The 21601-nt window shown below is 35.8% G+C and overlaps 1 protein-coding gene across 1 annotated transcript in view; it reads left to right on the top strand.

The window, feature by feature from the left end:
• Nucleotides 1-1968: 1968 nt before the first annotated feature.
• Nucleotides 1969-21601, top strand: part of LOC126756148 (putative inorganic phosphate cotransporter) — an 82358-nt gene continuing 62725 nt past the window's right edge. The window contains exon 1 of the mRNA XM_050469000.1: nucleotides 1969-2315. The gene's annotated coding sequence lies outside the window, so the exon portion shown is untranslated. The remainder of the gene's footprint in view (nucleotides 2316-21601) is intronic.

Below are 21601 nucleotides of genomic sequence, written 5' to 3'. Positions count from 1 at the left end.
ATCACTTGATTTTCGCCTTATTTCTTACTCTTGAACAGTAAAATATGCCGAAACTGCTGTTAACAATCGTCCATTTTCGATAGGGCACCAAACAAAAACTATTCCAAAAAATTAAAGAACATCTTTACAAACAAACTCTAATATATATCTTCTTCTTCACTTGCGCAGACATTACTTACGCGGTTATAGCCGAGTTAATAACGTCAGTCATTTCTTCTTTTCGCTATTTGTCACCAATTCGAAATACCAAGCTCAGTCAAGTTCTTCCACATCTAATCTCTTTAAAAGAGTGGATTTCTTACTCTTCCTCTGCTTCATCCAGCGGGTACTTCATCGAATACTCTCACAGCTGGAGTGTTTTCATCCATTCGGACAACATGACCTAGCCAGCTTAGCCGCTGTCTATTAATTCGCTGAACTATGTCAATGTCGTCATATATCTCGTACAGCTCATCGTTCCATTGACTCCGATACTCGCCGTTGCCAATGCGGAAAGAACCATAAATGTTCGGCAGAACTTTTCTCTCGAACACTGCTAAGACCGACTAATCAGATAATGTCACTGCACATTCCTCCATATAACAGGACGGGAAAGATGAGGGACTTACATATATAGTTTGGTCTTTGCTCGTCGAGAGAGGACTTTACATTTCAATTACCTACACAGTCCAGTAGCGCCTGTTGGCAAAAGTAATTCTGAGTAGGATTTCAGAGATGTAATGGGGTTTAATCATGCCTCTGAATAAGCAGTTACAGTCGTAGGGCCATACCAAATTCCTACTCTTGCGTCTTCGCCGCGCACCCTGGAAACGTGAGTAACCCTTGTGTAAGATGCGGTAGCTAGCCCGTAGGGAGCCCTGGGTCACGGCTAAAACAGAGGAAGGTGCAGCGAAGCCACTCCGACATATTCGGTTTAAGAGTTCGCTGAAGACTAATTGCAGTGTCTGTTCACCAAAAGTGCGGTTGCAAGCGGGCGTCGGTCTTGAAAGAAAGCCGCTCCTTATATAAATGTTTTGGGTTTGAGACACGCCAAGTGGAAACCGCGCCCAATGAAAAGGAAACAGCAACAGCTGTTGTCAGTAAACGAAATTACTAAGTGAAAGACGCAATATGTGAATGACCAGCGTGTCGAGCTGAGTCGACACCACCCATGTCCCTCTGTTCGTCTGTTTATACACAAAATCAAATTCTTGTATGAAAAACTTTTCTATGGGTTAAGATATTTTCTTGAAATTCTGCATAGATTTTTTTTTCGAAGGCAAGGGTATAACCTTCAAACAGATTGTCCAGATCGGATCACTATAGAGTATAGTTTGTATGATAAAACTGATCGGTCAGAATCAAGAACTTATATCGAATACTTCTTTATTCGACAAGACATCTTCAAGAAATTTTACTTATTTAGGCAACTGTAAAGGGTATAATAGCTGCGGTACAGCCGAAGTTAACGCTTTCTTATTTTCTTAGCTTTTTCTTTTTTCTTTTTTTTTATTTTTACTTTTTTTTTTAATTTTTTATTTTTTGTTTTGATTTTTTTTATTGCTTTTGTTTTTTTTTTTTTGCGCCACAGTCCGCGTGATTGTATTGTTTTCGGCGCTCTTTTAATTGCGGCAACCACAACTACAACGCAACGTTTACCATAACAGAACGCGCAATGGCAATTGCAACGACGAAAATGGCGCCAACGTCGCTGTCGGCGTCAGCAGCGCGCTGCTTTATTCAGCAATGTTTTTTTTCTGCATTGTGTTTGTATTTGTTGTTATTATTGTTGCTGTGGTAATACTTTGTCGCTTATTTGCTTTAAATTTTTTTCTTCTTCTTTATTTGCTCGTGCGCTTGTCATCATCAGCAACTCAGTTGTCTGTCGGTCACAGTCGCCGGTTAGGCCTGAACGTGTATTATACATAAACGATCAATTAGCCAAGTTAATTCACTGCCTCGTCAGCTGTCGACTGAAGCAGAAGTCTCGTGCAAAACGTGTCGTGTTGAGTGCCGTTGTTTTTATTCCCAAAGGAATCGTTTTTGGCTCGTGCGCATACAAAGTCATACCGAAGTGCTTTGTTGCTAGAATACCGGAATTTTGCTCGTGATTTCATTTGCTTTGTTTTGATTTTCATTTTCGTTTTTGCTTTCTTCGTTTATTGCATTTGCATAACAATTGAAAGCACATTTTTTTGTCGTCCTGCAAAGTGTGAACTGGTATTAAGCCACTTGACGTGCTCAATAATATTTCGAAGATTTCGTAAATAGTCGCGAACTGGTTCAAGCAGACGAAGTGAGTGCTGAAAAAAAACGTGAAACAACCGTGTTTGAATGTAAGTGCAAATCTGTATATTTTTAACAAGTTACAGTTACAAAAAAAAGTGTTATTTTTGTTTAAGTGAAGCGTAAAGTTCAAGTAAGGACTGTTTGAAGTAGTCTTCATCAAGTTTAAGGCGTTTTTATAAATATTCTCTTGCTATTCCTTCAAGAATTGGACGTATATAGACCTTTCCGGTTTAATTATTGCTAAGTTCATATACATATTTTCTTTTTATTGCTTTTTTAGTGGTTTTAGAACTTCCCAAATCTATTCTTGGGAACCACCTGGGCAGCGCTACCTTCCCATTTAAGTGACCGACATTCCAGGTGCATGCCCTTAAGTCGTAATCCTTAATACGTTTTCAGTGGTCGTCATCAAAAGGGGGGGTCCCTCATCCGAAGCTGTTTTGAACTTTCCTTTGGATGTATTTTTTTTACGAGCCGAGTCCCAAACCCCGTAAACGACCCTGTGAAGGCCTTATCACTTTAACTCGCCTTCGAACGGATGGTTTTTGGCAACCCAGAGGATATTTGGTCTAAGATCGGAAGTCGTGAGCTGCTTCAGCCTTATGTAAAAAAATCATTTCTGACCACTTCCAAGTGAATGACGCTCAGAGAACTCTTCTCCCTTGCGTGAGCTTCTCCAGATGGCTCCATACTCCATTACACCCATCAAATGACGGCTTAAGCTTAATCTTTTTTTCTTGCAATTTCTTTCAATAAATTTATTTTCACATGTTTTGTTTGCTTACTCATTCTTCCTCAATTTTATCATTACGCTTACTTTTCCTGTTTCAAACGCTTCAATTGAGGTTTAGCGCTAAGTCTTAAGCAATCTTTCGATTCTGTTGTTTCTGGTTTTAATCTTTTATTTTGGTTTGATTTTCATTTGTTTTATTTTGCTTACTCATTCCTCTTCGTAATTATTCTCATTATTCTCGTTATTATTACTTAATAATTTTGTTCCTTATATTGCATACTTGATGAACATTAGTCATTCACAAATTAAGACTACTCAGCTTTCGAATGAATTTGGAATTGCAGAGTTTGGCTTACTCTCGAGCTGTATCGTACATAATTAAGCTTGTTACAGCAAGTTGGAACAGAGAAGCTTTCCAGCTACAGAATGTGTATACGTGCTCCTCTAAGTCTGATTTTACTGATAGTTATCCTTCCGAACTCATATTTAAGATTGAGAAATGTGGTTGAAAAAACTAGACGTATATTGTGACAAGAAAGTACCCAGAAATATAACGCAAAATATTTAGTTATTCATAAATATTTATTTTGTCGCCTTCAAAGCCATCCCCACCAGCTGTAATACACTTATGTCAAAGACTTTTTCAGTCCTCAAAACAGTTTTCATAAGTATTTTTGGGACGGCCTTCAGCTCCTTCAGCGAACTTTGTTTTATCTCTTCGATCGACTGACCCTGGCGCGGCAATTTCAGTTTGGGGAACAAGAAAAATCTCACGGCGTCCAATCTGGTGAATACGGTGACTGATCTTTGTGTTTTTTCCTTAAAATTCGATCACAATCTTACTCATTTTGAAAAAAAACAAATCAGCTTTATCGTGATGATTCGAGCAAGAACGCATTTTATACCCAAAATATTCACCAAAATCATTCGAATGGACTCGCGAGAGATGTCGAGCTCTCTTGCCATCTCTCTAACGCTTGCTTGACGATTTTCAAGCACCATATCTGAAGATTGTCCAGAACGAGGCATGTCTTCAACGGTCTCTCTACCGTTTTTTAAGGTCTTTATACCACTCGTTAGCTTGTGTTTTTGTTAAAACTGAATAATCTGAGTGTCAAAGTTTACTAAACTATAACTAACTATTATATCAAACTTAAGAGCAGAGGCCTTAGTAGCCAGCGTTTCCACTCCGAAGATTAATTATTAAGAATTTCTTTTGTAAAATAAATACGTAAAACTATTATATAATTTAGAATCGTATGTAACAGGGAAATTTCCGTAGCAAATACTAAACTTCTGATTAGTCATTTTGATTCACCGCTTGTCTGCTCGCTAAGTTTGAGTGCCACTCTCTTGTCTTGCAATGTACGTAAGGCAACAACAAAGTAATACAGCTGAATTCAACACAAGAGAGTAAGTGGGTAGCTCGTTAATGTGTCATATGCATATCTTTCCTAAATTTAGTAACTACGTTAGCATATTTGGGTCCTCTCTGACTGGTGTAAGCGCTTGCTATTCTATAACGTTTCGATTATGCCACTCGGTGTGATTTAAGACAGCTGTTTGTTCGATTCAACAATCCCACAAGCAGCGACGAAGCAAAAACTGCTGATAGGATTTAAAACTTTGTTCTGCATGCAACTTTTCAAACACTTTGACATTGTTCGCCGTTAAATCTAGTAATTTAACATAGAACTTTAGCCACCACACACTTACTAAGTAGTTATTCATATCAATTCTGAATCTATAATCTGTTTGTGGTAAAGTGGACAAATATCTTTTTTGTTCAAACATATTTATAGATAAGTGCTTAGATACTTAGTCCTGTTTGCTTAGGTGCGATGTGGTGCAAAGTAACTGTCATATGTCAACTATGAAAGAGTTAGGCCGAGTTTCAACTGAAAGTATTTGCAACGTGCGAAGTATTTATGGGTAATTGGGCCATACAACTCCGATTTAATGAACATTTTTTATATTTGATGAATATCATTAATTTTTCATACTTAATGAAGCATATATGTAAATCTACTATTTTCAATATTAAGGAAACTGGCTACGACAGCTCAAAGTCCACATTGTGAGCGGTTGCCCAAATACGCTCACCCTTCATTCTCATACGGCAACCAAACAAATTTTCCCGATATTTGTTAATATTATCTGCAAAAATTCAAGGTTTTCTGTCTATTGCTTATTTACTTAGCTGATTTGCTTTGTTTCCTTCATATTTGGCTATATTAGCTAAGAATGGAATGTCTTTGCTAGGAAAGTGTCAACAAAATTGTGGCAGATAATGTGTGTCTATAATGACGTAATTATTGCTATGAGTATTCTAATGCCGTAATGATTCAAGGTGACGGAAAACTAATAATATGGATACTCCTTTGTCGTGTGAGATATATACTACTGTGATTAAATTGAAACGTGAATTTTTAATTATAAATATATTTAATTAAAGTATAAAATAGGCAACGTATGACGTACACAGTGGCTAAGTTCAAGTTTAAGTTTGAAAACAGGGCTCCTTTTGTAAGACAGTGCGTTGGAGTCTATGATAAAGCTAAGTTGCTCATGCTGTTCTGGCTAGTTAAGGATGATCAGCAGGGTGTTTTAGGCGAACTGAAGCAAAACTCCTAGAAGTTCGAGAGAATATAAGAACTCTAAGCGAATTTTGCATTTGAAGATATTGCTTTTACAATGTAATCACTTCTTGACACGCTATGCTTTGTTCAGGGTTCGCCGCAATAACATATCATCACCTAAAATGAAAAATAACCTAACATCACTTCTCATAAGTTTACAGGCGAAGAAAAAGCCATATAATAGAATCCATACTGTGATGACTTCTTATTTTAAGTCAAATAAGAATACTTCTCTCAAGTGATTGCAAAGTTGATGTTATAAACCACTTCTAGTAATCACAACAAATAAGTTACAGGTATACATTTAAGGTCAAATATTTTTACAAACTGCTACCTACTTGATCAAATAAAGAGCTCAAGGACCTCAGAATCCTCATTCTTGATTTTTGATTATGACATAAAATTTTATAAATTTTATAGAGTGCTTCAGGAATGTCTTCAGTTGTACAAAAAATAGTTAAAAAGTTCCGAAAGCTTTAAAAAAAGACCAATTGAAAAGTCCCTGGGCTATCATAGTAAACACATTTTTTTGACAAAATTCGTTTTTTTTATTCAACCCAGCCTTTAGGGGCTGATACACTGATTATAAAGACCCTCCAACTTTTCCATACCATTTTTGTTGTAGGACAATTCGTACTTTGCTTCAAAATAGGCCCCAGTTTCGGCGAACACCTCTTTATTCGACGAAAATTTCCTCTCAGTGAGCATTATTTTAAGATCTGAGAACAAGAAATAGTAGCTGTGGACCACATCTTGAGAATTTGGAATATAGAATTATAGAAAATATGATGGATGCGGAAGCAATTCAAAGCCCAATTCATGAATTTTTGTCATCGGTTTTCACTGACTTGTGAGACGGTGCGTTGTCTTGGTGAAACAACACTTTCTTTCCCTCAAAATGCGGTCATGTTTCGGCGATCCTATAACGCTAAGTAATAGCCGCTGTTGATGATCTTTCCTATCTCAAGGAGGTCAACAAAATTTGTTGTTGTGTGTCTCAAAATACAGACGATATAACCTTGCCTGCCGAATGCTCATTTTCCACGCTTTGGAGCCTGTTCATCGTGTGCAGTCCACTCGGATGACTGTCGATTGAACTGCGGAGTGAAATGGTGAAGCCATGTGCCATCCAATGTCACATATTGACCCAAAAACTCAGGGTTATTGCGCTAGAATAATTGTAAAACCTCATGCCACGAACCATCAACTGTCGTTATTTTTTGACAAACATGAGCTCGCGACTGTGATGACTATTTCCTGCTAAGATTGGGTTGCTTAAACCGAAAATGATAGTGAAAATATGCAAACACGTGGGATTTTTTTGTGTTAGAGCAAGAGGTGTAGGAACCAAACCATCACCATTTACTAAAATTACAAAAACGCTCTACGTGATGGACAGTCTTTGAACTCAAATTCGTTATCAAGATACCTCAAACACCCCACAGACCTCTTAGCATATCACTCGTAAATTTTTACCACAAATTTGTTGAATAAAGTAATTGGGAAACGTAAATATCTAAAATATGTCCAACCCACAGTTCACTTCTCCCCATTTAAAAAAAAGTTTATAGCTTGTCATACGTAGCTTGCTTCAAATTTAACGAACAGCTGTTATTTGACAGGCGCAGTGTTGCATATACTAACAATAACCCTGCAGGAAATCAATAAAACGTTCAGTTTCCAGCAGCCCCTGTATTTTCGATGCTTTATCTGTGCTTGTATTCGTTCAATACAATGCCAAGTTCAATACCAACAAGCAGAGCATTCTATCTAATCAATATGCTTATGGGAAAACAGCTAATAATTGCTGTTAGGCGTAGATAACTAATTGGGCATGTTCAAACTGTAATTATGAATATGTATGAATGCTCTAATTATTGTTGATATTGCACTTGCTTGATAGCTGCATATATGTATATTACTTATAAATTAAATTTTTTTTTTTCGAAAAAAATATGTAACCTCAGTAGATACACTCGTGGCCACGCAAACCTTATCACTGTGCATATTTGACTACACTTTATAGCGGTACTTTTTGCGGTATAGAAATTTTTTATTTAGAAATAAGTTAATGACATGTTATTAATCAAAAATATTAAAAATTAAAAACAAAGCACATTCAACTATAGACAAAATCATTTGAAAGTTAGTGAGCTTTACAAAATGAGCTCGAAATGTAAGCGACTGACAAGCGTTGAAAAATAGATATTTTTTACTTTTTTAATTTAATTTCATTTACACTATAATTGAAATTAATATTTTACTTAATATTTTTTTCTATTGAAACACGAAGTTTAGTCGGTGTAACACTTTAAAAACAATAAAATCGGCCGCTTTTGTATAAGCACAGAAAAGCTAATTTGTGTTTTACTTATTAAACGTAATAAATTAAAAACTAGAATTATAATTAGAGAATATAATTTAGTTTACTTATGCTTACTAAAAACATAAAAAAAGACGAAATTGAAGAAAATCTCGAACGAACGTAAATGTCCAAAAAAATATTTAAGAAAGTTTAGTGGTAAGGTTTGCGTGGCCACGAGTGTATATATGTAAGTACATATATATCTAGTTCTATATTCTACCAAATTTTATTTTAATTAACACCTGTTAGAAAAATCGTTGAATAAATAACTAGCCATTTGCTGTTTATTTTCGTTGACTAATGATCGATTTGACAGCTGTCACAGGAAAACCGTTATGCTGACAACTTAACTGGTTATTCATTGAGCATTTATATAGACAATTATATAGCTAGAATTGAATTACAGCTGTCAATGTTCAACTTTTGGCAGTGCAAATCAATTAATAACTTCATTTGATTTAAGTGACATTTCCATTGTGTTAATAATAGCAGCGTTCCTCAAACAAAAAAAAAATATTAAAAATATTAATATTGACATTCATTGACGTCATAGACTGAATATCATTTTTATTGAAGCGAACGTGCGCTTAAATGTCATCATTTATTTCACTCTTTGATCAGTTGCAGCTCACATGCTGCTCACGGTTTTTTCCACCAAAAAGAGGTGAAAAACATAATAAAGATTAAGTGCAAAAGCCGCGTAAACAAAAGTGTGCAATGGTGTCTGAAATTGCGAAAAAGTGAAACAGTTAATTATTTAGGTATGTATGTATGTACTTGTATATAAATATTTGCCTGCCATTGTCAACAAGATATCTACTGATTTACATTTCCATCCATGTATGTAAATATGTATGGAAGTACGTATTCGTCTGTGCGCTAAACAGCCACAAAATTTTCCTGTCAATATTTTAATTATGTTTTAATTGCTACTAAGCGTTTTATCAGCTGCGAAATTAAAAATGTGTGACTGCGATTATTCTTAGTGTAGACATCACCTGCAGGTGATAAGCGGAGCATGGCAGACACGGTGTTGCTTAATAAAAGTACCGTAAAAGGCAGTGAAACAATGTTGATGCTTAACGAACTTTGTTTTCGAAAGCTGATAATACTTTTCTCGAAAATATGGCGATTTGAATTCATTTGAATAGCTTAAGAAAAAATTGCTAAGGAAAGCTTAGAGCTACTTACTTTCTTCAGATAGTTCGGAAGTTAATTTTTGTTTCTTTTATTCTCAGATACGCTGTATAATAAAGCTAAGCTTTCATGCTCTCGCTGCAGATTATAATAGTTTTATTTAACTAATAGCCTTGGCAGACAGCAGCGTTAATCCGGATTAACTGCGCACTTAATCAGATCCAAATTTGTAGGTGACAGACGGCAGCTATGCGAGTTTGAAACTTTCATAAACAGCTCATTGTCCTTTTTATAATATTTTCAATGCAAATTGATAGAAGATAAACATTACGGTTGTTAGCCGACCAATTTTTACCAAACCATTTTTTATTACAAAAGCATATCAACACATTATTTTTAAAACTGCATCATAACATAGAAGTTTTATTGATATTATATTGAGAATTTGATAAACAGCTGTCAGGGTTGCTTGTATTTCATTCACAATAGATGAAAATGCCAACGAAAATTTTGAGAGTTATTTTTGGATTCAGCAACTGAACTTCAAAAATGCAATTAATCTGGTTTAACGCTGCCGTCTGTCAATGCTATAACGGTTCTTTGTATCAGCTCAAAATAATCGATTTGGATATAGGATTTTTTTTTATAGTAGGCGGAAGCCGGTGTGTGGAACTTTAATTCGCTAAACCTACCTACTCCCAACTCAAGACTTTCCCACGGAAACACCGATTAAGTATTACTTCGTGGGAGGGACATGACATTTAAGTCTCCTCTATTGTGCGTACTGACAGACGGCTAAGTCTCAGTTTTGTCATCATGAATGCTGACGCTTCGTTAACAGCTTTCCGTTTATCAGTCGACTGACACATGAGTGTCATTGAATCAACGACCGTAAAACTACCACCGAGTGTGGTTTTTAATTTTTCCTTTCTATTTGAAAATCGAAGGCAATGAAATAAAACATGTTCAGAGTCTTCTATATATGTACTCTGTACACGTCGGACAGATTGGACTAATGTCATTGTGGAATCTGAAAAAGTAGCTTCTAAAGCATCCATATCCACTAAATATTTGGGTCAGATGGAAAGGAAATGAGAACCTATATCGTCTGTATATCCACGAGTGAATATCCGGTTTAAGTCGGTGGATCCAACGCGCTTTGGATGAAGAATTTCACCGCTCCTGCCACATTTTAGTGATCTTGTTCCTCTCTTCTGTCTTTGTGGATACTGTTTTCGACGCCGATAGCTTATATAATCCCTCGAGTTCATCTCCCTGGATGTCAATGGGCGACATACTGGCTAATACTTCAGCAGCGTCGGTTGTTATAGTTCGGAAAGCGCTTATTACTCAAATTGCAGAAAGCATATGCACTGCAATAATTTGTTGCTTTACCGGAAGAATATGCCAGGTGTTCTTTAAATTTTTAATTTGGAATCCAATATTACCCCCAACAACTTCAGCTCCCCTATGGTAACTTCTATTCGTTCATCTATCCTCCTGGTGTTCCTAAGAGTAAAACTTCTGTTTTGTGCTCCGCCAGTTCCAGACTCACAGAAGAGCACCATTGGTGTAGACCATTTAAGCACTCAGTGCACTTATTTCTTGGGTCGACTAATTATTCAACCACTGCTACCAACCTGAGATCGTCCGTATAAGCTATTAGTTTCACGTCTGTTGGTTGCTGTCTTCTTAGCACCCCATCATACATGAGGTTCTATAATAGATATAATAAAATAAAGGGTTATATATATATATATAAATGATCAGGATGATGAGAGTTGAAAAACGAGTGAATGTCAGTCAGTCTAACCGTCGGTCTGTCTGTCCGTGCTAGCGATATTCTGACTTATCTTGATAAAACTTGCTTTTATCTTCCTTGGCACTGAAGGGATGTTGGTATTGCGGTTGGGCGTAATCTGACAACTGCCACGCCGACAAAACGGCAATAAACGAAAAGCCATTAAGTCGTAACTACCTTAGGGCTAAATTAAAATAATTTGTTACTAAAGATCGTAGTACCGAGAAACACTTTTGGGCTAAAAAAATTGTTTTAAAGTAGGAGCCCTCTTAATTCTTTAGTATGCAAATATACCCAACCACTGCTGCTAAATTGACCAGATTTGTTGAGGAGAATCCCTCTTAACACCCTATAAAGATGGGTCGCCTTCAAGTCTTTGCCGATTTTAGCCAACAGAGGAATGTGTACTAAGACCCTGTAGTTTTCTTCGCAAGTTCTCACGCAGAAATTTTCGCATTTTGCTTGTCGGCCACAGATTCTTGATTTTCTTTCGTCAACTTCCAGTTCTGCTAACACTTCTTTCGTGTCTGAATAAATGGATCGAAAATGTTCCCCAACTTTTTGTCTTCGATTTCAGAACGTTGCTAGCAGCGTATCTATCATATTTGATGCCTTTGCCAGATCGATCGATTCATTCTGAAAAATCAGGTTGAGTGAATGAGTTGGATAAGGAATATCGCATTGGCAAAAAATTCCAATTATAAATTCCAATTCCTTTTTTCCCGCTGTTTCCTTATTTTTCCAGTTACTAATTTTTCTATGTTGGAAAACTTGGAGGATAAACCGCGTAGAATGCTTCAATCGAACGAATCGTAGATGGAGCTGAATGCAGAATATATTTCCCCTATTTGCCCCCTCTGAATCTGCCACTGATATACATACAAGTATGTTTATACACTCGTGGCCACGCAAACCTTACCACTATACTTTCTTAAATTTTTTTTAGGTCTTTTTCGTTCGTTCGGGATTTTTTTAAATTTAAATTTTAATTTTAAAATTGTTTTTGGTAAGCTCAAGTAAACTTAATTATATTATCTAATTATAATTATAGTTTTTAATTTATTAAGTTTAATGAGTGAAACAAAAATTAGCTTTTCGGTGCTTATATCGGGTGATTTTTTAAGAGCTTGATAACTTTTTTTTTTGGTCAAAAAAAACGCATAAAATTTGCAAAATCTCATCGGTTCTTTATTTGAAAGATTTGTTAGATTGGTTCATGACATTTACTTTTTGAAGATAATTTCATTTAAATGTTGACCGCGGCTGCGTCTTAGGTGGTCCATTCGGAAAGTCCAATTTTGGGCAATTTTTTCGAGCATTTCGGCCGGAATAGCCCGAATTTCTTCGGAAATGTTCTTCCAAAGCTGGAATAGTTGCTGGCTTATTTCTGTAGACTTTAGACTTGACGTAGCCCCACAAAAAATAGTCTAAAGGCGTTAAATCGCATGATCTTGGTGGCCAACTTACGGGTCCATTTCTTGAGATGAATTGTTCTCCGAAAAAATGGCCATAGAATCGCGAGCTGTGTGGCATGTAATTTGTTGAAAACATGTCAACCAAGTTCAGTTCTTCCATTTTTGGCAACAAAAAGTTTGTTAGCATCGAACGATAGCGATCGCCATTCACCGTAACGTTGCGTCCAACAGCATCTTTGAAAAAATACGGTCCAATGATTCCACCAGCGTACAAACCACACCAAACAGTGCATTTTTCGGGATGCATGGGCAGTTGGCCACCAAGATCATGCGATTTAACGCCTTTAGACTATTTTTTTTGGGGCTACGTCAAGTCTAAAGTCTACAGAAATAAGCCAGCAACTATTCCAGCTTTGGAAGTTGTGGAAAGTGGAAAGTTGCCCAAAATTGGACTTTCGGAATGGACCAACTAAGACGCAGCCGCGGTCAACATTTAAATGAAATTATCTTCAAAAAGTAAATGTCATGAACCAATCTAACGTTTCAAATAAAGAACCGATGAGATTTTTGCAAAGTTTATTTTTTTTTTTAAAAAAGTTATCAAGCTCTTAAAAAATCACCCGATACAAAAGCGACCGATTTTATTGTTTTAAAGTGATACACCAGCTAAACTTCGTGTATCAATTAAAAGAAAATAAAATAAAATATTAATTTCAATTATAGTGTAAATGAAATTAAATTAAAAAAATATATAATTTTTTCGTCGCAAGTCAGTCTCTTTGTCTATATATATTTTGTCTATAGTTGAATGTGTTTTGTTTTTAATTTTTAATATTTTTGATTAATAACATGTCATTAACTTATTTCTAAATAAAAAATTTCTATACCGCAAAAAGTACCGCTATAAAGTGTAGTCAAATATGCACAATACTTGAAATTTTGAGTGGTAAGGTTTGCGCGGCCACGAGTGTATGTACTGAAATTAATATATATTTAAAATATTAGTTTAGTTTAATTAAATTAATTATAATAAAAGATTACTATTTTTTTCTTAAAAATTTCAATTTTTTTTAATATAAAATGTTTTTCAAACAATTTCTCAAAATTTCTGCGCAATTAGTATTCTAATATTGTTGTGAATGACGAAATGACAGACAACTGAACAAAGTTTGTATGTAATAATTGCCGGCTTATCTAATACAATACAACACAAAATAATAGTTGTCATAATAACCACACGTTTTATTATTGTTTGCATAACAATTTGCGCTCGTGCAATGAAATTCTCACCACAAAATTGTGTGAATAATAAACAATTTATTGGCGCGCCGGCACAAATGCAGTAAAAGCCGAAGCAACTAACTGGCTAAAACACACGCAAACACGCGAAATCTTTCTAAAGCAAATTACTTGTAATGCATGTTAGAGCATCTGTAATCGAAACACATACACACATACATGCGAAGGCGAAAAAAATCGAAATTTCATGCCAGAAGGTAATCAGAAAAAGTTTATCGCCATTTAGTTGGTTGCACTATGCCACTCATACAAAGTAAAGTGCTCGCTTGTAATTGGCAATCGCGACAATGTGTAACGGCGACAATTCATTTTGTAAATATTTTTCACCAATTCACTTGCAATAAGCGCGAATTTGCTATGAGTTTACTCGCATTTACAGATTCGTATTTAGATCTTATTTCATCCATGACGCTGTGCTATTGTTTGGTGTTGTTGTTATTGTTGTTTTTCACACACAACGTATGCACTCACCTTCTCTGAAAAGTGATGAGTAGAGGTTGCAAACTTTTGCTATTGTTGTTGCTGATAATCAGCGAAATGGCATGCGTGACCAGATCACGTTTGCTGCGCCCATTAAACACTGTTCAACTGATAAAACTGCAGAACTTCAAACGGCTAGATAAACAAACCGACACACAGCTGATTCTACACACGGCTGTTTTGAATGCCGGAATGTGTCAGATAAAAAAGATTTATGTTTTGTTGTACAAATTAAAATGTTAAATTTCTAAAAATAGCGCATTATTTGATGCATCAAAGCAAATAATTATATATTAATAATGTGAAGTGTTAGACTTACAATACCATACGTAAGGCCATAAGCCAATTATTTTATTTACCTTATGAGACAATAGGAGTCTTCGATTCGTCACTGCACTACTCACTTTGTTTGAATTCTGACACACTCTCATTTAAATTCGGCAACAACAAAGTTATGCCGCTAAAGTCAATACAAGAGATAATGCAGACACCTCTTTAAAGTGAATAATAAGTGAAGTTAATCGTACTCCCTTCTGGTGGGCAATTTCCAATGAAACAATAGTTTTTTCAGAGTTAACCTCTTTGACAGCTGTTGCATCCTCAGAGACTAATACTGCTTTGAAACAGAGTATAAAAGAAGACCCGCATATGCCCAACCCTCCTCACATGCAACTATTGGAGCTGTGCCCATCTGCTTAATGGAAGATTTTGCGAAAGGATCTTGGTTTGCGGTCTTTCGAAATCCAATTCGTGCAAGAATCAAAGCCGAACAAACATTAAACGCGCCGCATCTCGTTGAATGCGCCCAAAACCACCGATCCTGATTTTCACATGAAATTTTTGTTCGGCGATGAAGCTCACTTGTGGTTCAATGGGTACGTTAAGGTGTTACATGGGTTTCCTCGAGCAAAAAGCAGAATATATTAATTTTTATTTCATATAAATAATTTCATTATTTTGACCAAACTTTTTATTATTCCAAAGTTCGTCTTATCCAAACTCTTTACACAAACACCTTTTGCAAAGATTTTGTGAAATTTTCAAAGGAAAATATTCAAAACTTGGTCATTGTGACGTCACTTCCGGCAGTCTCTCGGAAAAAGGGAAAGCTTCTACGTTGACAGCAAAACTTCTTACAGGATCGTCAAAAGTGAAAAGTGAAAAAACATACATGTCTTAATTAAGAGCATAAAGAAGGTATTAAATGAAGAAAAAACTAAAAAAGTGAAAATTGTATTTTTGGCTGACAAAAACAAATCAAATTTTGGTGATAATTTTTCGACGGTGTTTTCTATAGTTGTAAAATCGGCTACAACCGCGTAAGCTGTGTCTACACCAATAAAGAAGGAGAAGAACTGAACAAAATGTTTCCTTCGTAGAAGACTTTAACATTTCTTTAAGATCGGTAGTGTCAATCGCTCTTGACAACCGACTTTGAAGATACAATTTCGAGTTAAACGCGTTTAAAGTTTAAAGTGAGAGCGCAAATTTTCAAGTCTGTATCTCCAAAACTATTACTTGGATCAACTTGAGAATTTGGAACAGCAATCGAGTGATATCATTGAATTAAGTAAGATTTTTGTTTGGAAGCCATGAAACTCTTGTAACTCCTTAATAAACAGAATTGTCGTATTTGGAGTGGTGTTAACCCACATGATATTATAAAAACGCCGTTACTACCCCAAAAAGTCACTTCTTGGTATGACCTGAGGGCACAGGGAATCATTTGTTCGTATTTCATCCATCAACATCATCACTTTCTGAAGCCAACCATAACAATTACAGTAAATGGGGAACACTATAGAGCCATAATTAATGACTTTTTCATGCCAGAAAATTTGGTTCTAATATGCCCTATATGTCATACGGCTAACAATAAAATCAATTTATTGAAGAAAGTTTTCAAGAAGCACATTATCTTGTTCGATTTCAAAACGCCGGACAACCCAATTTGGACTTCTCAGCTGGAATTTTTCGAGCCAGCCACGCCAGTCACTTCCTGAAGTAAGAAACTTCAATTTTAATGAGGAATGTTTATTGCATGGAAATGCATCCTTCAGCATATCGGTTGTGGCACGTGCAGTGTGTGCCGTTGCACCGTCCTGTTGGAACCACATATTTTCCAATCCCAATTCATCAAGTTATCGCAAAAAGAAGTCGTTGATCATTGCTCTGTAGCGCTACAGAAAAAAAGTCCGATGACTCCTCCAGCGAAAACAGCACACCATACAGTGACTTTTAGCGGGTGTAGCGGCTCTTCGTCGGCTACACGCAGATTTTCAGTGCTCCCGAAGTGTAAATTTTGCTTATTTACGTACCCGCTAAGATGGAAATGGGCGTCATCACTCATGACTATTTTTGATGAAAAATCGTCTTCCTCTTGGTGGTGATTAAGGATGGCTTGAGCGTATGTTAGACGCGATTGGCGGTCAGCAGCTAATAGCTGATACACCGTCTGGACTTTGTACGCAAACATCTTCAAATCTTATACCAAAATTAACTGTAGACACCGTCGACTGACACCCATTTGGGTGGCACGTCGTCTGGTCGATGTCGACAGCGCTTCATGACATCCTCGGCAAGAGCAGCAATATTTTCTGCAGAACGGCTACTTCGGGGTCTGCCACGCCTGGCAGCATCTGGTGTTGTGCCAGTCTCTTCGAGGCGAGCGGCTAAACGTCGCATTGTTTCACCAGTAGGCGTTGGACGGCCAGGAAATCTGCGACGAAATTTATGTTGCGCCAAAGTCACCGACCGATGATTGGTCAAATAAATAGTCACTAATAACCCGCGTTCTGGAGCAGTGTAGTGTACCATTGTTTATTTACGTCTATTTTGCAGGTGTTTACTACTCCAATGTCAAAACAGAACTGACAGTAGAGGTCAATTGCAAAATTTATAGCATCTTCTGATAGGAGATTACCTTTGTATATGTACGTCAATCGAATCGACTCTTCTCGTCTTCGTATACACTCTCAGCTACGGCTATAATTTCTTCACTACGTTCTGGACGTGGTCTATTCGGTCGAATATTATGCAATAATGAATGCTAGGTAACCATAACTGGTTACGTTTTCAGTTATAGTTGGTATGAGAAATGCACCTGTGAATGATATTTTAGCTTTGTTGTAGCGGAAGTTCTTATTTTTTATTATTAAATGTAAAGTATTGCCAAAACCTTGAAATTTTTCTCGCCTATGAGTATATAAATGTTTGTTTGCACCCGAACCTAGTTCTTCTTTACTTGTTGTTCAAATATTTTCCTTCATTACATTTTCGTCACATAAGCAACGCTTTAGCTATAAGCTCTCGTGAGCATTCTGCAAACATACAAACATTGAATTTAATTAAAATAAAAAATTAATAAAATAAAAAATCATTATTAAATAAAACCAATAAACACTCCACATTCACGTTTAATAACAGTTTATATAAACACATACATACATATGTACATATAAATACCCGCATTGCTACACTTTCTTCATTTCATTTAATTAATGTCAATTAAATACAAGTGTCACTTATATAATACCTATTACATTTGCTATTACCAGCCACGTAAATATGTGCATATGTATGTATGTCTGTAGAATATAAGCCTCGAAGTATCTTACACTTTTTTTGCAAGCTTCTGCGCTTTTCAAGTTCAAGTGTATTTTCGTTATGCACTCGTAGATAAACGCGTAAATTGTGGAAAAAACGTGCCGCTCGACTGGACGTGCTGCACTCGCTTTTGCCCAACCGCAAAGCAAACTCACGCCCGAACTGAAATGAATTTCATACTATGTGAGTGGCGCAAAAACGGTAAAAAAATGTATAGCAAATGAATGAAATTAACATAAGCAAACTATTTCGCCATAAACAATCGCTTGCAATGCGGTAATTTACAATTCACCTGCTTGGGAGCAAATTTCAGCTGCCTTTCAGCAAAGTCTATTGTATTTACGTTCCTTTATCTGCTTCCAGGGATTGTAAATTACTCAGCGCACATGCATGCGCGCAATCTGGGCAGTTGAGTGGGAGAACTTTGCGCTCTTTGTGGCATAAATCATCGGTTACTGCAGTAAAGCAGCGCTGAAATGTACCAAAAGCAATCGGTTTGAAAGCGAAATCGGTGAGAATTTCAGCGCGCAACAAAGGCATAGATTGTTTTGAGATGTGAGAACAGGAAAAATTTGGTTAGGGCCCTAACTCAGGAGTAGATAATTCAATAATTCCAATTCAGAAAGATGCGTCACCATTTTTAGTGATTTCTAACTCTTTGGAACGGTTAATTATGATCTCGTGGGCTATTCCCTAGATAAATAATCTTCGTTCTTCATATGGCTTGCACAAAATTTATAAAGTGTGGTTTTCAAACAGACAATACTTTTCTCGAGGTTGGTCTCCTACACGACTCTTACTTGATTTATACTCAGTTCGGTTTGCATTTCATAATGCACAGACTTACTCCGGAACAAACTTTGCAAATCAGGCGAATTTATTCCAAATTAAGGGTTCGGTCACCGCCACGCATCATCCAATATTTTGTCCACATAATCGCTCAACAGAGTATGTAATTCGAGCAATCATGGATCGATTTCACACCACGTTGACTCTAGTGCATTCTCAGAGACAATGTATAAAACGAGACTCGAATGATTTCACTCGCCGAAATATCTACCTCTAAATGATATTTGCGATTGCGTAAAATATTTTAGGGCCGTTCCCATACACTTTATGGAGGATTTTGCGGAAGGAACTCACATTAGTAATCTAGATTGTCTCGTTTTAAGTGATAATAATCCTGAAGCCATTTTTGAGACGCCTTTAAATCCTCAAAAAGTCACTCTTCAGTGTGTTCTATGAACAGATCGAATCATTGGTCTATATCTCTTCAAAAATGAAGCCGCACAAAATGTTAGAGTAAATAGAGAACACTATAGAGCCATGATTAATTTTCGTACCAGAATTGTAAAATGTTGTTGTGGACGACCTTTGGTTTCAACCAGGTTCCATACTGCCAATGAGCCAATCAATTTATTGAGGGAAATTTTTGTTGAGCGCATTATCTCAGCGATTTCTCAGCCGCCATTCAGTAAAGGGAGCAAAATTTATAATCTTTCCTCCAAGCAGATATCTCAGTAACAGTGTTTGTATAGCAGTATTGAACACTAGCCGTCAGCTGTGGCGATTACTTAAGCGCTTAAAGGCATTAACTCAATTGCCGGTTTATTAACCATTTAGCGATTTATCAATCACACATTCGACACCATAAACAGTAGCATTGAGACAAAAGTTTGTGGAAATTTGCAATAACAAACGATTAAAGCTTTAGCACTTTAATTGCTTAGATTTGATAAGCGATATTGTGTGTATAATATAGTGATTACTTGGTAATCTTTAATGAGCTGTTGTTCATAATATTTTGGATTTGATTACATTAACCTGTATGTACGCATGTTGGGTACTCGACGACACTCACTTGAGCTGGCAAATATTTGTGCTCATTGTAAAAAAAAGTCGTTGAGGAGAATACCGTTAACATTTTGTGACAAATTTATTAGTGACAGTCAAAAATATAGATCATTACTTAACATTATACATTATACTTGCAAATGATAACTATAAAATACAGATAATTACTTGAAATTACTAAAATTACAAATGATTATTCACAATTATAGTTGACTACGATTACGATAATTAATCAAATTGTGATCTCATCTATTCAGAAATGTTTTAAGTCCAGTCTAGTTGCCATTCTCTTGACCACAGAGCTATTTCATTCTCTAAGTGCTTTATTTCAAACGTATAATTACTCATTTAAGGGTTAAGTAAAAATTACCTAACACAAATTTCCTTCCACTCAACTAATCTACGCTTCATTGCGTTATAAATTAAAAATATTTTCCCACTGTAAATTTTATGGCGATGTCAAACTTGCTTACATAGAAACCATATACTATATGTGTATAAGAACATAATACCTGGGCAATAATTGCGAACAAAAGAATTTCGAAGCAAAATTTATAAGCGTTATAAAAGTTTATGATTTTATGAGCTGTGCGTCGATAAGCACTACTTTCTACTCAAATATTATTGTTACTTAATTTTTTTGAGTGATCATTTAATATAATTTGTTAGCTTAGTTTAGTTGCTAATTGGTATTTTTGTGTATTTTACGTGCTTAGTATAAATTACTATCTAATAAATAAATTAAGAGCTATTAATAAATAGTAGAAGAGCTAATGATATGAATATATTTGCATTGGCAACTAAACAACTCCAACGTTTTTTGGGATATACATACCTGTATGCACATATAGAGAAGCTTAGAGCAAAGCAAAGAGCCTGTAAAGGAGTAAAGCTGTGAGATAACTGCGCTCTTTCGTGCTCTTTAGGGGTTACATGGGTTTCCTCATTTAAAAAATAGCTTTTTTCAACAATTTTTTTCTCATATAAAAAATGAAATATTTTATTAGAATTTTTATTGTTACAAACACAGACTCTTAACAGAGAAATTCTAAAATTTTTGGAAGAAAATATTTTAAACTCGGTCATTGCGACGCCTTTTCCGGTGACTCTTCAGAAAAAAGATGCGCCTACTTTGAAAAGACAACTCCTTATAGGATCATCTAAAGTGAAAAAATGCGTGTTTTAATTAAAATCTTAACTTATAACTTGGACGAGGGAAGAAAAGAAACTGAAAATTGTATTTTGGGCAGACATTTTTACAAAAAGCTGAAAATTTTTTGCGACATTTTTTTCAAATAGTTGTAATTGAAAAAAAAAAAATCATTCGTCCAAGTTTTTAAGAATTGTTTCACAAAGATCTGTGTAAAATTTCATGACGATCGGTTAAGTAGTTCTCGAGAAATCTTGCCCACCGACTTCAAAAACACAGTTTCGAGAAAAACGCGTTTAAAGATGGCGCACTTAGCTTAGCTAGCCTTGAGCGCACAAGTTCTCAAGGCTGTACCTCCGAAACTATTACTCGGATCTCAACTTGAAAATTTCAATATTCTAGAGTTGCTGCAAATTTATTAAGGCAATAAAAAAAATCGATTTTTTTTTTAAACCCAATCCCAAACCAAACCCAATAAATCCATGTTTCCCCTTAAATAGTATAATATTATTTTGCTGGTGAGGAACAAAGTACTACTGAACTCTGATTAATTTTTCATTTCATGGTTTTGCTGTAGTGAGTAATATTTTGTTACTCGCTTCCAGTAATGAAAAAGTTATAGTAAGGATTCTGTAGATAAACCTACAAAAACTAAAGTATTTCTAGTTAACATATTAGCCGCTCAACTATGAGTCCAAACTTAGAGTATTTTTCTTGTTTTTTTATGTAGTAAGGAGAGTTTACAATGCCTTTGCACCACATGGGGATCGTCATCCTACGTGAGTGATTTTCCTAAAACACTGCCCCTTCTATTATAGATTTTTCCCTTGCTTTCGCATTATTTCAGTACAAGA

Source organism: Bactrocera neohumeralis, chromosome 4 (genome assembly GCF_024586455.1).
Source record: "Bactrocera neohumeralis isolate Rockhampton chromosome 4, APGP_CSIRO_Bneo_wtdbg2-racon-allhic-juicebox.fasta_v2, whole genome shotgun sequence".
NCBI lineage: Eukaryota > Metazoa > Arthropoda > Insecta > Diptera > Tephritidae > Bactrocera > Bactrocera neohumeralis.
This window is presented reverse-complemented; position numbering and strand designations above follow the sequence as displayed.